This window comes from Talpa occidentalis, unplaced genomic scaffold (genome assembly GCF_014898055.3).
Source record: "Talpa occidentalis isolate TD23 unplaced genomic scaffold, MPIMG_talOcc4v2.1 talOcc4.3, whole genome shotgun sequence".
Lineage (NCBI taxonomy): Eukaryota > Metazoa > Chordata > Mammalia > Eulipotyphla > Talpidae > Talpa > Talpa occidentalis.
Genome location: NW_023603184.1, coordinates 97,627,089 through 97,640,944, shown reverse-complemented (window position 1 = coordinate 97,640,944; position 13,856 = coordinate 97,627,089). Strand labels below are relative to the sequence as shown.

Sequence of the window (13,856 nt, the reverse complement as noted above, 5' to 3'; positions counted from 1 at the left end):
CACCAGCTCTGAGCACAAAGGAATAAAAATTTGTGGACTGAAAACAAGATTATGGACAAAGTTCACTGACTATTTACAGGGCAGTTCATACATGAAGACATATGAAGAGGCTTTTTTTCAGACAATTGGAGTTTTGAGTTTCTGTTGCTGGACCCCTCACCTCTTGTCTCCCTCTTCTGCATGTCTCCAGCTCTGTTCTTGGGGTTTGTTCAAGGTTAGTCAATAAGTCTCCAGGCTCTGCTGTGTCTGTGAAAGCATGACTCAGAAAAAAGTTTCAATAAGTTTTTTTTGTTTGTTTTCTTTTATGCTCTATAATTTGAAACAAATGTAGCTATTTTACCTTGATCACATTAATATTTGTTTTTCACATAGGGAAATCAACTGGATATCTGTAGTGGCAGGATGGTCGCAGTGCAGGTTTTCTAAGAACCTATGCAGATGGGGTAAAGGAGAGCCCTGCAGGCCCTTGGTAGCTTTCTCAGGCTTTTATTGAGCTTTTACATGTAGTCCAGCAACCAGGTATAAGGCAGGCAGGGGTGTGGGGGTTGGGGGGGGGGTATGCCAGGAGGTTGGTAGGCCTCTGGCCCCCAGCAAGTCTTCACTCTGTGCTCTCTGGTGCTCTTTCTCCACTTCTTTTTCCTGTTCTTTCTCTCTCTCTCTCCTGCCTCTGCTTAATATATTGGCAATATATCAATAATGCAGCCATGGCCCACAGAAATAAACAACACAACTTCTAACAATGTAACAAAATGCAGGTGCCCTATCAGGCAGGGCAATCCTAACGGCAGGAGGGCAGAAAAGCCTGAAAATCACTTACCCTACAATATCTCAAATCGAAAAGTTACTGGAATGAACAGGTAATTGAGAAATTTGGGGATTTATATTACAAACCTAGTGTTGAAAATCCTACTTTTGAACTGGGCAATGGAGCAGGGCATGCTGTTTTTATTAAAAGTAAAGTGCTATTTTAAAAAGTATGCCTATACACTACTTTGATAAATTAAAAATTAAATAAAATTAAAACTCTGCTAAAATAATATTTATCAGTATCTCTCTACCAGGTATCTGTCATTGTGAATAGAGACATAACTATGGCCTCACTTGTTGTGGTTGCAAATTTACCTGAAAGCATCCTGTTTTCAGAAGCCTGAATTCCCTTTACATACCACATTTCTTTTCAGGGACTGTAAAGATTACTTTTAAATTACTCTCACAACCTGTTGACTGAAAAATAATAATCACCACTATAATGAAAAAAGGTAAATAAAGGAACTTTATTTTTAAAGTCAAGGATGAGAGCAGACTGACAGAAAATTTAGACCATCTGCTCCCCTCCTGCCCTAAGGTACCTTACAGTTTATAAACTGTTGTGACAGATGAGGCTTGATTAATTCATTAATGTGTTAATGTAACAAAATATTTTTTTCAAAAGCAAGAATATGGTGATCTTTTAACATCTCTATGTGAAAGGAAATATGTTGTTTATATCCAGGGGATCATTATCTCTGTGGTCAGATGCAGTCTATGTGTGAGAAATGTAAGAACTAAGTGATATATTTTCTTTTATCTTAAAGGATTGTGTATGTGTGTGTGGACATGTGGGTCTGGTTTGTTCTGGTGGCAGCAGCATGGAGGTTTAGAACCCTGGTGGGCAAAAACCACAGGGTTGCTTCACAGGTTCTATCTCTGCTTGATTATGGCTGACAACACCTGGGCAGGCTCACTCTCTGTGCCTGAAGTTGCTGTTTTCTTGTATCACAGCCTGTGATAACAGTATTGACACACTGAACTCCCATCAATCATTAGTGTTCAAAGAGTTCATCAGATAAGTGAATATTATTTTTTTTAAGATTTACTTATTTATGCATACAAGAGCTAGGGTATAGGCTAGAGACATGGGGCAGGGGCTGAGAGGATTCACCAGAGATAGAGAGGGGAACAGAACAGGTAGACTGACTGAAATACACTGCTGAGGGGAGCAGCGGGAGAGACAGGAGAGGTCTGCTGCACCATGTGGGTTAGCTCCCTGGCTGGGGATTGAACTCGTGCTGTAGTAGCTTCAGATTGCTTCATAGTGCTGACGCTTAATCCCGTGCTCTATCTGGGAGACCCTAAGTAAATATTATTTAGGAATGACCTAAATAAATGAAGTCAGACTACAGTGTTCAGTGGTTGTGGAGAGTAAGGATAGTATGATCTGTGGAGTTCCCCCTAAAAGTCCTTTCTTTATGGAACAGAGTTGGACTGGAGAAGTCTGTAAGGGGTGAAGGATCAATCAGAGAGGTTGGCACCTGAGAAAGGGTGCAGAAGATTGAAAAATAGTAACCAGAGGATATATTTCTCTCTTTCACAGCTTTGCTGACAGCTTGTTTTGCAAAACTAATAACCTCTGTGGGTTTAGCTATTTAATAAACACACCTTTATCTAAATATTTGTAGGAATAGAAGAAATACCATAATCCACTTTGGAAAATTAAACAACAGGAATTTCTGCCCTTTTCATAAAGATGGTGCTGAAAATAAAGGAGGGAACCTCTGCCCCTTCCAAAGCCAAAGCCAAGCCAAAAGCTTTGAAAACCAGGAAAGCAGTGTTGAAAGGCATCCACAGTCACAAGAAAAAGCTGATCTGCACATCATCCACTTTCTGGTGGCCTAAGACACTGTGACTCCGAAGGCAGCCTACATATCCTCAGAAGAGTGCTCCCAGGAGAGACAAGCGTGACCACTAACTACACCTTCACGTTGCCCTTACTACAGTGTCAATCATGAAGAAGGGATAAGACAACACACTGTTCCTTGTGGATGTCAAGGTCAACAAGCACTAGATCATACGGCTATGGAAGAAGCTCTGACATTGATGTGGCCAAGGTCAACACCCTCATCAGACCCAAGAGGTAAGAAGGCATATGTTCGAGTGGCTCCTGACTATAATGCTTTGGATGTTACTGACAAAATTGGGATCATCTAAACAGAGTCCAGCTGGCCAATTCTAAATATAATTTTTTTCACCATTTAAAAAAAGTAATGTCTACTTCTAAAATGAGTTGTCTCTTGGAGGATATCTGTTAGTTAGATTTAAGCCCATAGGTTCTGGCCCAAGCTAAAGATGTGTATATGTTGGGGGTGGGGAGGGTAGAAGGAAATGCATTTTTTTAGCATTAGTAGGAAAAAATCAGGGTTTGTTTTTATAGCCCATTGAACAATGGGGAGAGTTATATCTGAAAATAAATTTAGGCAAGGTCTCTTGTATCTTGTCCAATCTCCAGACAATCCAGTGAATAGCTGAAACTTTTGGGGTTTTCTCCTGTAGGCAACTCATTTATTCATAAAAGTATTTTCTCAGCAACTTCTTTGAATTAGTATCAGACTTCATGTAACACATTCCCTTTACTTAACAATTTTTAAAAAATCTCCAAATTCTACTCATTTTTCAACCTCCTTACACATGTGTTTCCCCCCTTTCTTTAAGAAACACATCTAGTATGGTCTCCATCTCCTTCTCTTCCATCCCTTCTCATGATCTCCTTTTATCCAAAGATTTTTTTTCCAAGTTTCTTTTATGTCATGTAGAAACCACCCTTTACAGCCATCAAAATCATGTCATAGGTTTTAACACTTTTGGGTGGCATGTTGAGAATATATTTCAAATATTTTAAATATTCATAGTCATATCCATAGCTAAATATCCATAATTTTAGGAATAAAATGTAGAGAGATGATCAGACAAACACATATGGATATCTGCATTCTTTAAAAATGAGTTGAAATTACCTATATGTTCATTAATAGTAGACTGGTGAACAAGTATAATAGAATCCTTGTACTCTACAACATTATAAACAAGGTGGAAATTATCCATATACCTACTTAATCCCCTAGCTATTTTTATAAGTTTTGAAGGGCTCAGGATTCATTGAAAGAGTAGTCTCTAACCCATTTTTGTCATTAAAAAGTACACATATGTACCTAATGTCTATGCATAAAAATGGAAAGATCTATATGAAAATGTTCACAGTGGTTTTCTTTGGGTGCTTAGGAATAGGAGTAAATTCCTTTTTTCTTTTTGCATTTTAATGAATTGCCTGATTTTGTTTTACCACAAATAAGCATTATACTTTAATCACAGAAAGAACAAATGATTTTCATTTAAAAATACAACTATGGGAAATTACTCTTCAATTTAAGTTCTTTGCAAATCTTTCCAAAAAAAGAGTTTACTTCATTCTCCATACATCCAAATTGATGATTAGGGAAAGTAGCTAAACAACTTTCAAACCATAAAACAATAGTTCTGGAAACAGCTCCAGAAAATTGTCCCTATCTTTGAGGAAGATAATAATTCAGTTAAATACTTATATCTGGGGCCTCCCCAGTGGTGCAAGGGGTTGAGCACCACACTATATAGCAATCTGCAGCCTCTGCCGCACGAGTTCAGTCCCCGGCTGGCCAGGAAGCAGCCCACATGGCACAGCAGACCTCTCCTGACTCGCCCTCTGCTCCCCTCGGCAGTGTATTTCAATCTGCCTATTCTGTTCCCCACTCTGTCTCTGGTCAATCTTCTCATCCCCCATCTCTGGCCGGTACCCCAGCTCTTGTATGCATAAATAAATAAATCTTTAAAAAAAAACAACTGAGTGACGATCACTGATAAAAACTTGTACTATATGTGCATAATGGAAGTAAAAATCTCATTGCTCCATTAACAAAATGGGGAATAAATTATACCACTTTGCTAGAACCCTGAAATACAGTTTTTAGCTTTAAGAGTTTTCAGAGTAAAACAAAGATCAGTGCAAAAGTTTTGATCATAGTGGCCAAATATTTCCAGCTGTTTGCATAAAGCAGAATAACTAGATTGAGGCAATTGACCACAGAGAAACTGGAGCCTCTAGAACAAAATGGATGGTTCTATTAACCTACAGACCTCAAACTCACTGAAATGGAACTGAAGCAGATCTACTCAGAACTTTCAGTACCAATGTCAGTACCAAGTTTTAGTCAAATTTCCTGTCCTGGCAGTAAATATGCATTACCTATGTGAAATTGTTTACTTTTATACTTGGGTTCATCATTATTGCTCTTATTATTGCTGAGGACAAGGAGCTTGGTTTAGATCCAGTTTAAGGTCTGTGGAAATTACTTTGGTTTTCTTCCAGACTAAGCCAATGAAAATAACTGGTTCCATTCATTTATTAGCCCAGATAAACAAAGCCAGTTTTATTCTGGGCATAATGCTTATCTGTGTGACTGACCTGCACAGAAACTGAGGGGAAGACAGAAACCATAAAAAGCAGAAACTGAAAAGTTGGCCTCTTTCCCCAAGAGCTAACTGTGTTCCAGAGCAAAAAGAAAGATTACTCAAATGAGCTGAAGTTAAAAGCAGTAGGTTCTCTAGTGAGCTTGATCTTTGAATATAGGAAAAGTAAAGCAATTTTACAATGTATTCCTCAAGAACAATGTTTCTTAGTTTGCACTCCATTCAGAGACGCACAGGAATGCAAATAGACTATTCATTTGAGCCCTGTTCCCTTTTTGAAAACAAGCTTCTCCCTCTTTCCAAAAGTATATAAAATGTTTCCTTTTAAAAACTGAAGTTAATTATAACTTATTTTTATTTTGAGGACTTTAATCTTATGCATATATAAGCTATTTGGAAATGTGCTTGTAATAAAACTAGGTCTGGGAAATACTGGCTTATTAATATGGGTATTAATGTCAATATTATATACTACTTCATCTCCAACTATAGAATTGACCAAAAATGGCTTCGTTCCACTAGTGTTCTTTCTTTGGTTAAATAATTTTTAATACAAAATACAAAATATGGTGAAAATGCAGAATGCAAAGGATAGGCAATGAAAAGTATGCCTGCTGATTAGATTCCCACCCAGAAGTAAGCATTATTTGTCCTGATGGCGCTGGAAGGGATCATGCTCAGCGAAATAAGCCAGAAAGAAAAAGAAAAATACCGCATGGTCTCACTCATAGCAGGAACCTAGAAAACTTAAATAAGGGACTAGGAAAATGAATAACTATAAGAAAGTGAAAATCAAAATCAACAAAAAACTATGAACCAGAGACACTCTATGGGGGGTAGAGGGCAGGAGGGGAGGGATTGGGGTCAAAATAAGGAGGTTGCAATTGTATGGGGAATATAAAAATAAAATTTATTATAAAAAAATTAAAAAAAAATAAATGTCCATGTCAATTAAAAAAAAAGATTTACTTATTTATGTACATAAGAACTGCAGTACAGGCCAGAGGTAGGGCGGGGAGCCGGGCGGGGAAGGCCAGGAGGCTAGGTGAGAGGATTCTCCAGACACAGAGTGGGGAACAGAACACTGCTGAGAGAAGCAGCAGGAGAGAGGCTGCTACGCCATGTGGGTTGCTTCCTGGCCAGCTGGGGATCAAACTGGCGCTGCAGAGGCTGCAGATAGCTTCACAGTGCTGTGCTTAACCCTTGTGTCACCAGGGAAGCCCTATTTGTACTTTCTTGCTTATATTTTCAGAAAATTTCTCCATATGGATGGCATTCATATGTAATAACTGAATATGTAAAACATACAGAGATTCAAAGTTATGTTTATCATAAATGGGAATTTTCTTCCTTATACTTATTCTGTAGTCTTATTATTTGGCTTATTTATTTCTTTCATATATATTTTTTAAAGATTAATTTATTCATTTATGCATGCGTGCATATAAAAACTGGAGTATAGGCCAGAGGTGTAGGGGAGGGGTGAGAAGATTCACCAGAGACAGAGTGGGGAGCAGAACAAGAGGATTTACTGAAATGCACTACTGAGGGGAGCAGCCCGCGAGACAGGAGAGGTCTGCTGCGCCATGTGGGTTAGCTCCCTGGCCAGGGATCAAACTGGTGCAGCAGTGGCTGGTGATAGCTTGATAGCGCTGACTTTAACCCCTGAGGCACCAGGGAGGCCCCTGACAAAGTCATTGTAAGGACCCAGGCGCTCGGGGAAATCAAAACCTAGGGCAGAGGCATTTCTCAGAAAAACCCCAGCAACAGACCCAAAACCTAACCACGTAAGGACATGGGACAGGAGGACCCGATACTCAGCAACGGCTGCGCAAACTCCTGGAACTGGACTCCCTGCTAAAAAAGAAAATTTTCCAGTCCCGTGGATGGCATAAAAACCACACGCGCCCTTGGCCTCCCCTGGTGGCGCAGCGGTTGAGCGCTGGGCTGCAAGGCTGCTCACAGCCTCCACAGCACCTGTTCATTCCCCAGCTGCCGGTGAGGGTCCCACACACACACAAAAAATAATAATAATAAAATAAAAAATTTTAAAAATTCCGTACTGTCCATGTCCTCCAAGGACATAACAGTGAGAGACGGCAACTCCACAAGCAAGATATTTAATGAAAGAATCCTATTTGGGTCTTCATTGGCACTTGGAAAATCTTTATCATATTATTTCCCATATGACAAATTTTGCCATGTGAGAATTTGAAGAAATTTCTGTTGTATCACTTTTCACATGACAAAACTATGTCAGAAACTATGTAAATAGGATATAGGAGAAGGCACATATCTTTTTTTTAATTTTTTTTATTTTTTATAGAGGCATTTTTTTAAATTTATTTTTATTTGTTTGTTTGTTTTTTTGTTTATACATGCACTGGGTACAGTCAGAAGCGGGAGGGTGAGAGAATTCACCAGAGCCAGAGCGGGGAGCAGAGCAGGCAGAAGGACCGAAGTACACTGCTGAGGGGAGCAGCGGGCGGCAGGAGAGGTCTGCGCGCCATGTGGGACCCTCCTCTGGTGGCCGGGGAGCAGCCGGGGATCGAACCGGCGCCGCAGAGGCCGCAAACAGCTTCACAACCCAGAGCTCAACCGCTGGGCCACCGGGAAGGCCCCCCCTTTTTTTTTTAAGATTTATTTTATTTGTACAAGAACCAGGGTACAGGCCAGACATGTGGGAGGGTGAGAGGATTCACCAGAGACAGAGCGGGAAACAGAACAGGCAGAATTACCAAAATACACTGCTGAGGGGAGCAGCCAGCGAGACAGGAGAGGTCTGCTGCGCAATGTGGATTGCTCCAAGGCCGGCAGGGATCTAACCTGCCCTGCAGAGGCTGCCGACAGCTTCACAGCGCTGCATTCAACCTGCGCCATCAGGGAGGCCCTGAGAAGGCACATTTCTCTAAAATATATTAGGTACCAGTATATATATTTTATTTTAAAGAAGAAAAACAGGGAGGATGGGAGGAAGATCAAGAGAAATGACATGAGAAACAGAAACAATCGCCAGTGTGTATCATCCAAAAACTTCTGTTTTACTCATTTTTATGCATCAGACAAGTATGGCCCTGAATTCACAGCTTATAGTCCATTTGCTTTGAACAGTTTGCTTTTCTCTACATCATCCAAAGCCCTCTTTCCTCCCTGTCATGCTTCTATGCTTTTGAACACATTGTTAGTTCTGCCAGAAAAGTCTTCCTCATATTAGTCCACCTAACAGTACTTTTCTTATTCTCACATTGTTTATTCAACTATTTTCCTCCCAACCAAGAAGATACGCCCACTCCTTTCCTCGGGCTCTTATATCATGGTTTCTCTATCTTTCTGACCTCTTGTTCTTCTGAATTGTCAGTAGATCATATCTGTTTTTTTTCTTGAAATATTTATCAAATGCTCTGCATTTATTTGTTTATTTTTATTTAAAGAAATCTTTATCTGCAAGTATATTGCTATATCTCTGGTTACTTTCTTTTTTAATTAATTTGCTTATATATATATATATATTTTATAATATTCTTCCTTTTTGTACAGTGTATGCTTTTTCTTCTCAGATGTAGTCCCCGTAAAATTTCCACCACCAATTCACCCATGTACTATCACCATAGTTCCTTGTGCTCTTTCCTCCCTTGTTTTTTTTTTTAAATTAATTAATTAATTTATTTATGCATACAAGAGCTGGGGTATAGGCCAGAGGTATGGGGGGTGAGAGGATTCACCAGAGACAGAGCGGGCAACAGAACAGGCAGATCATCGGAAGCACATTGCTGAGGGGAGCAGCGGGCCAGTCAGGAGAGGTCCACTGTGCCATGTGAGTTGTCCTCTGGAACTTGCACTGCAGAGGCTGCAGGCAGCCTCACAGGCTGTGTCTCAACCTGCTTTGCCACCAGGAAGGCCCTCCCCTGTTTTGATCCCTCTCCATCCTCCTCTCATGCAGAATGTCTCTGATTTATAGTTGTTAATTTTTAATTTTTCTTTTAATTTATTATTTTTTTCTCCTGATCCCTTATTTGGTTCCCCTATATTCCTCCTATTGGTGAAACCATCTGATATTTTTTCTTTTTCCTTCTGGCTTATTTCACTGCATCGCTCTACATTTAATTGTAAAAGAACTTACTGGATATCTGCTATCTGGGCAATACGCAAATTTATGGCTTATAGTGCATGAAACACTTGGTAATAATAGCAAACGACTAAAGGGCTTACCACATGCAGGCACTCTTCTAAGCACGTTACATAATTAATTTATTAAATTGTCACAACAACCATCAGAGATAGATTTGCTATCATTATTATTTCCATTTTAGACATGGAAACTGCAGCACCAATAGTCAATAATCTGCCCAAATTTAATTCAAAGGTTGGCACCAGAATCTCTCAGTCATTATTAAGACTGACCAGAGGCTTAGAAGATGCTTACATTAAAAATTTCAGATGGACATCACAATTCCTATTTTGGAGACCAGGCTCAGAGAGGCAAAATAACATGTTTAAGGTCACACAACTCATTGGAAAAGACAGTTTCAAAATTATGTTTATACTCCAAAATCAATATATTTCCTTCTGCCTGTGCTTCATGTCAAATAAATGTCCTATTTGTCCCTAGTGCAGAACTCAGATCTCAGTTTGTAATTTTCAACAGTCCTTTATGCCTCCCTAACATCTATTTCCCCCTTTTCTTGTATTATTCTGTTATTTCTTGAAGGGACTACCCCCGTCTCACTCTCTGTCCATGATGCAACATATGATTTGGATTGCTTTTATGTTTAAAAGTGTCTTCTCCCCAGAAGATGTGTAATTTCTTATAAGCAGGGATAGTTTTTTCTTTGTCCTCCTCCTCCTGCTTTTTATTCTTTGTCTATTCTTTTTCTTTTGCTTATAGGTTAATCTTTCATGCATGATGCATAGTAGAAGCTGAAAGTATTTACTGAATGAATGTCTTGCCTATCCTGTATTTACTTAGTCAATATTCATAGGATTGAAGTGTTGCTTGGGATAGCAGATAAAATGGATTTCACCAAACTGTTAGACTCCTAGTAAACAGGGAAATGTCAAGTATATGCCCCAGGTATGTTCTACTTCCTTGTATCATTCAAAAACAGATTATTTGAGGCATTGGAGGTTTCTGAGCAGTTTTCATGGGAATGCCATGCAGAATACCCATGCAATCTGTTTAAAGGAGTGGTGAGGCTGACAAATTCCACACTTTAGAGAGTGGAAAAGCAACACTCCCTCTAGTAGAGGAGTAAAAGGATTAGGATACTTATCTCAATGACAAAGGCATGTAATCCCATGCATATTAGCCTAATTCCATCAAAACATTTAAAGTTCCTAAACAGTAAAAAGGATTATCCTTCACCTTTCTAAAAGTATAGTTTCAAAAACCCTTGCCCTCTAAACCAAAAATAAACACAAAAAGTCTCATAAAAATTAAATTTTTTCCACTGATGATCACTATTAGACTTCATGAAAAGAATCAAATACCAAATTCCTTCCCCCAAAAATTGGAGGCATCTGCTCTGCCATGCCCCAAGCATGTCCTTAGTTTTTCTTTGAGATGCTTGTGTGCTGCCTCTAAGAAGAAAGACTAACAGAGGTGTGCTGATCCAGCCTTGAGAACTTCTTTGCTCATACCTCACTCTGCACTGTCACCCTTGAGACTTACTGGTCTACAGAGCTTCTCCTTTTCTTATTTAATAGCGTGACATTCATTTTTTCATATGCAAAACCCACTATTTATTTCCCATTACCCATGGAGGCATTACCTAGTGTATTCACTGAAGAAAATTGTTCCACTAGCTGTAATGCAAAAGTGTGCTGTGAGGCCATCCATGTAGGGGGCGCTCTATCTCAGCCACTGGGGGATTTCATGCTATCATGCTGCATATTGTCATATAAAGATCCTAGTAGGAGAAAAATATGAATATATGATAATGTTGTGGTTCTAAACAGCTGGCATTTGGATACCAAAATTACAACGGAACAAAGGAAAACTGGAGAGGAATCTACCATGCATGCAGATGCAAAGAATCAAAATTAATCTTCTTGGAACCTCAGTCTAATCCCTACTTTTGACTGACAACCTTAATATTTTAATCACTTACTCTCCAGATTGCTAAGTCTAGTTTAGAAGAGCAATATTTTTCGTTGTACACAGACATAAAATTGTGGGAATTCAGGAATTGGGTTAGTATGAAAGAGGAAGTATTTGCTAGGGGAAAATTTAGCCTAGATCACCAGTATCTCACTGCACACTCACTGATACTTCTCTTTTTCCCAGTTTTGGTCTAGATTTCCCATTTTTGGTCTCTGTTTACTGAAAGACAACACTGAGAAGCATTAGGCCTGGAGAGGAACTAGCCCAAAGGACAGATTTAATAATGGCTAAGCTTTCCTAAGTGCTTGCAATGTGCAGTCAGCTCATTAAACCCAGTGCCTTGTAATGTAAGTACTGTTGTTAATCTCAGTTTACAAATGAGGAAATAGAGGTTTAGAAAGTTAAAAACAAAAACCCACAAGGTCACATAGCTGTGCTATCATTGCATTCTAAAATAATAAATGAGCAATATAAGTGTAATAACCTGAGTTGAGGCAATGTCTGAGTGAAAAGTGTCTTACTCCAGGAATAAAAGGCCTTGGACTGTGAAGACCAGGTTTCTCTGAAATTTTCTGAGCCTTGGTGTCTCATACACCTGGTTTATGGGGTTATTGTAAAAATAAACTAAAGTAATATTTACTTTAAGGACTTTGTAAATGCAGACAAGCCACACAAACACAATGCATTGTGCTATTACACATAAAATAGAATGGGTTGTGAATTCGGAGGTTCCCATCATGGGACTGAAACCAAGGGAGACCAGGCTGAAAATTAAAAGGAAAAAGATGGACTGTTAATTGGTGAAGTAGTCTGGTATTTGGGAAGTTGGGGCAGACAGAGGATGCACCAAAGATGCCTTATGGGAGGCAAAAGGAAGTGTCAAATGGAAACGAGTAGGTGATGGCTGAGGTGAGACCAAAACCAAAGCAGAGAAAGGGAGAGAGAGGCAGAGAGAGAGAGAGAGAGAGAGAGAGAGAGGAGACAGCAGAGGAGAGAGGGGAGGAGAGAGAGTTAAGAGAGAGAGGAGAGAAAAGAGAGAGCAAAAGAGGAGAGAGAGGAGAGAAGAGAGGAGAGAGCAAGAGTGAGAGAAGAGGGAGGGGGGAGCAGAGACAGTTACAGCCCAACCTTCCAAAGAAAAGGAAACTGAACCCTTGCTCTTCTGCATATTTGTTCTGTATTCAAGGGATCTCTAGAGTACTTGTTTTCTTTCTATTTTTTCCATCGAAGGAAAGCTCAAGAAGTTGAATTGGGGCCTCCCCGGTGGCGCAGCAGTTGAGCACTGGGTTGCGAAGCTGCCTGCGGCCTCTGCAGCGCCGGTTCAATCCCCGGCTGCTCCCCGGCCACCAGAGGAGGATCCCACGTGGCGCGCAGACCTCTCCTGCCGCCCGCTGCTCCCCTCAGCAGTGTACTTCGGTCCTTCTGCCTGCTCTGCTCCCCACTCTGGCTCTGGTGAATTCTCTCGCCCTCCCGCGCTTCTGACTGTACCCAGTGCATGTATAAACAAACAAATCAAATAAATAAATAATAAATAAAACATGCCTCTATAAAAAAAAAAAAAGAAGTTGAATTGACATTTTGCCAGACCAGTGGTCCTCAAATTTAGTAAACATCAGAGCCCCTGCGATAGGTTTGTCAGATTTAGCCATAAAAATGTGGGATACCCAATTAAATTTAAATTTTAGCCATATGACAGATAATTTTTGTAAGTGTAGGTATATTCCAAATATTGCATGGGATGTATTTTTACTTAAAATTTAATTTGAATGTTGTTGATCTGAGATTCCAGTCTTTCTAGAAGTCATGTATTTTACCTGGCTACCCTACCTGAGGAGCTTAAATACAGCTTCACCAGTTCCATATTCTAATTCTGTCCGTGTGTCTGAAATAGGCCAAGTAATCCTTCAGGGGATTCTAATGCAACTTCCTCTTAGACACCCCTTGGAGAGACACTGGTTAAGACTGGATAATGCCAACTCAGGAATGAAAACTTCTGGGGCCCAGGAGCATATCCTGAGAAACGGTGGGAGGTAATCTTAACCAAAATGGGAACAGTAGAGGACCTGTGTCTTCTGTGACAATAGAGACAGGACTGAGTGATAGGACCTCAGTGTGGTAACAATAGCAGACTTTAACCAGCCCCACTGTTGTGTCATTTAGTCCTTTTAACAAAGACAAGGAGAAGATAACAGTATTATATTTCTCTCATTATATGAGGAAATAAATGCTCATGGTGAAGTAACTTGTCCAAGGTCACATAGTATTTAGTGAGTCAGGGTTTGCTCTAAGACCAGTTACTTCCAGAGTCTACAGTCTAAACCAGTTCTATGCAACAAAAGAAGATTCAGGGTAATTTTGCCATTATAACTTTTTTTTTTTCTCATTCACAGCCTTCTCCAAATTGCCAGGTGAACTGAAGTGTAAAATATGTGATACCTGCAATCTAGAAGTACTCAAGATACTGACACTCTGCAAGTCTGTGAAATGCTTAAGGGTTTAAAAG

The 13,856-nt window shown here is 39.8% G+C and overlaps 1 pseudogene; it reads left to right on the top strand.

The window, feature by feature from the left end:
• The first annotated feature begins 2,451 nt into the window (after positions 1–2,451).
• LOC119254772 (60S ribosomal protein L23a-like) lies at positions 2,452–2,967 on the top strand (annotated as a pseudogene).
• Positions 2,968–13,856: the final 10,889 nt, after the last annotated feature.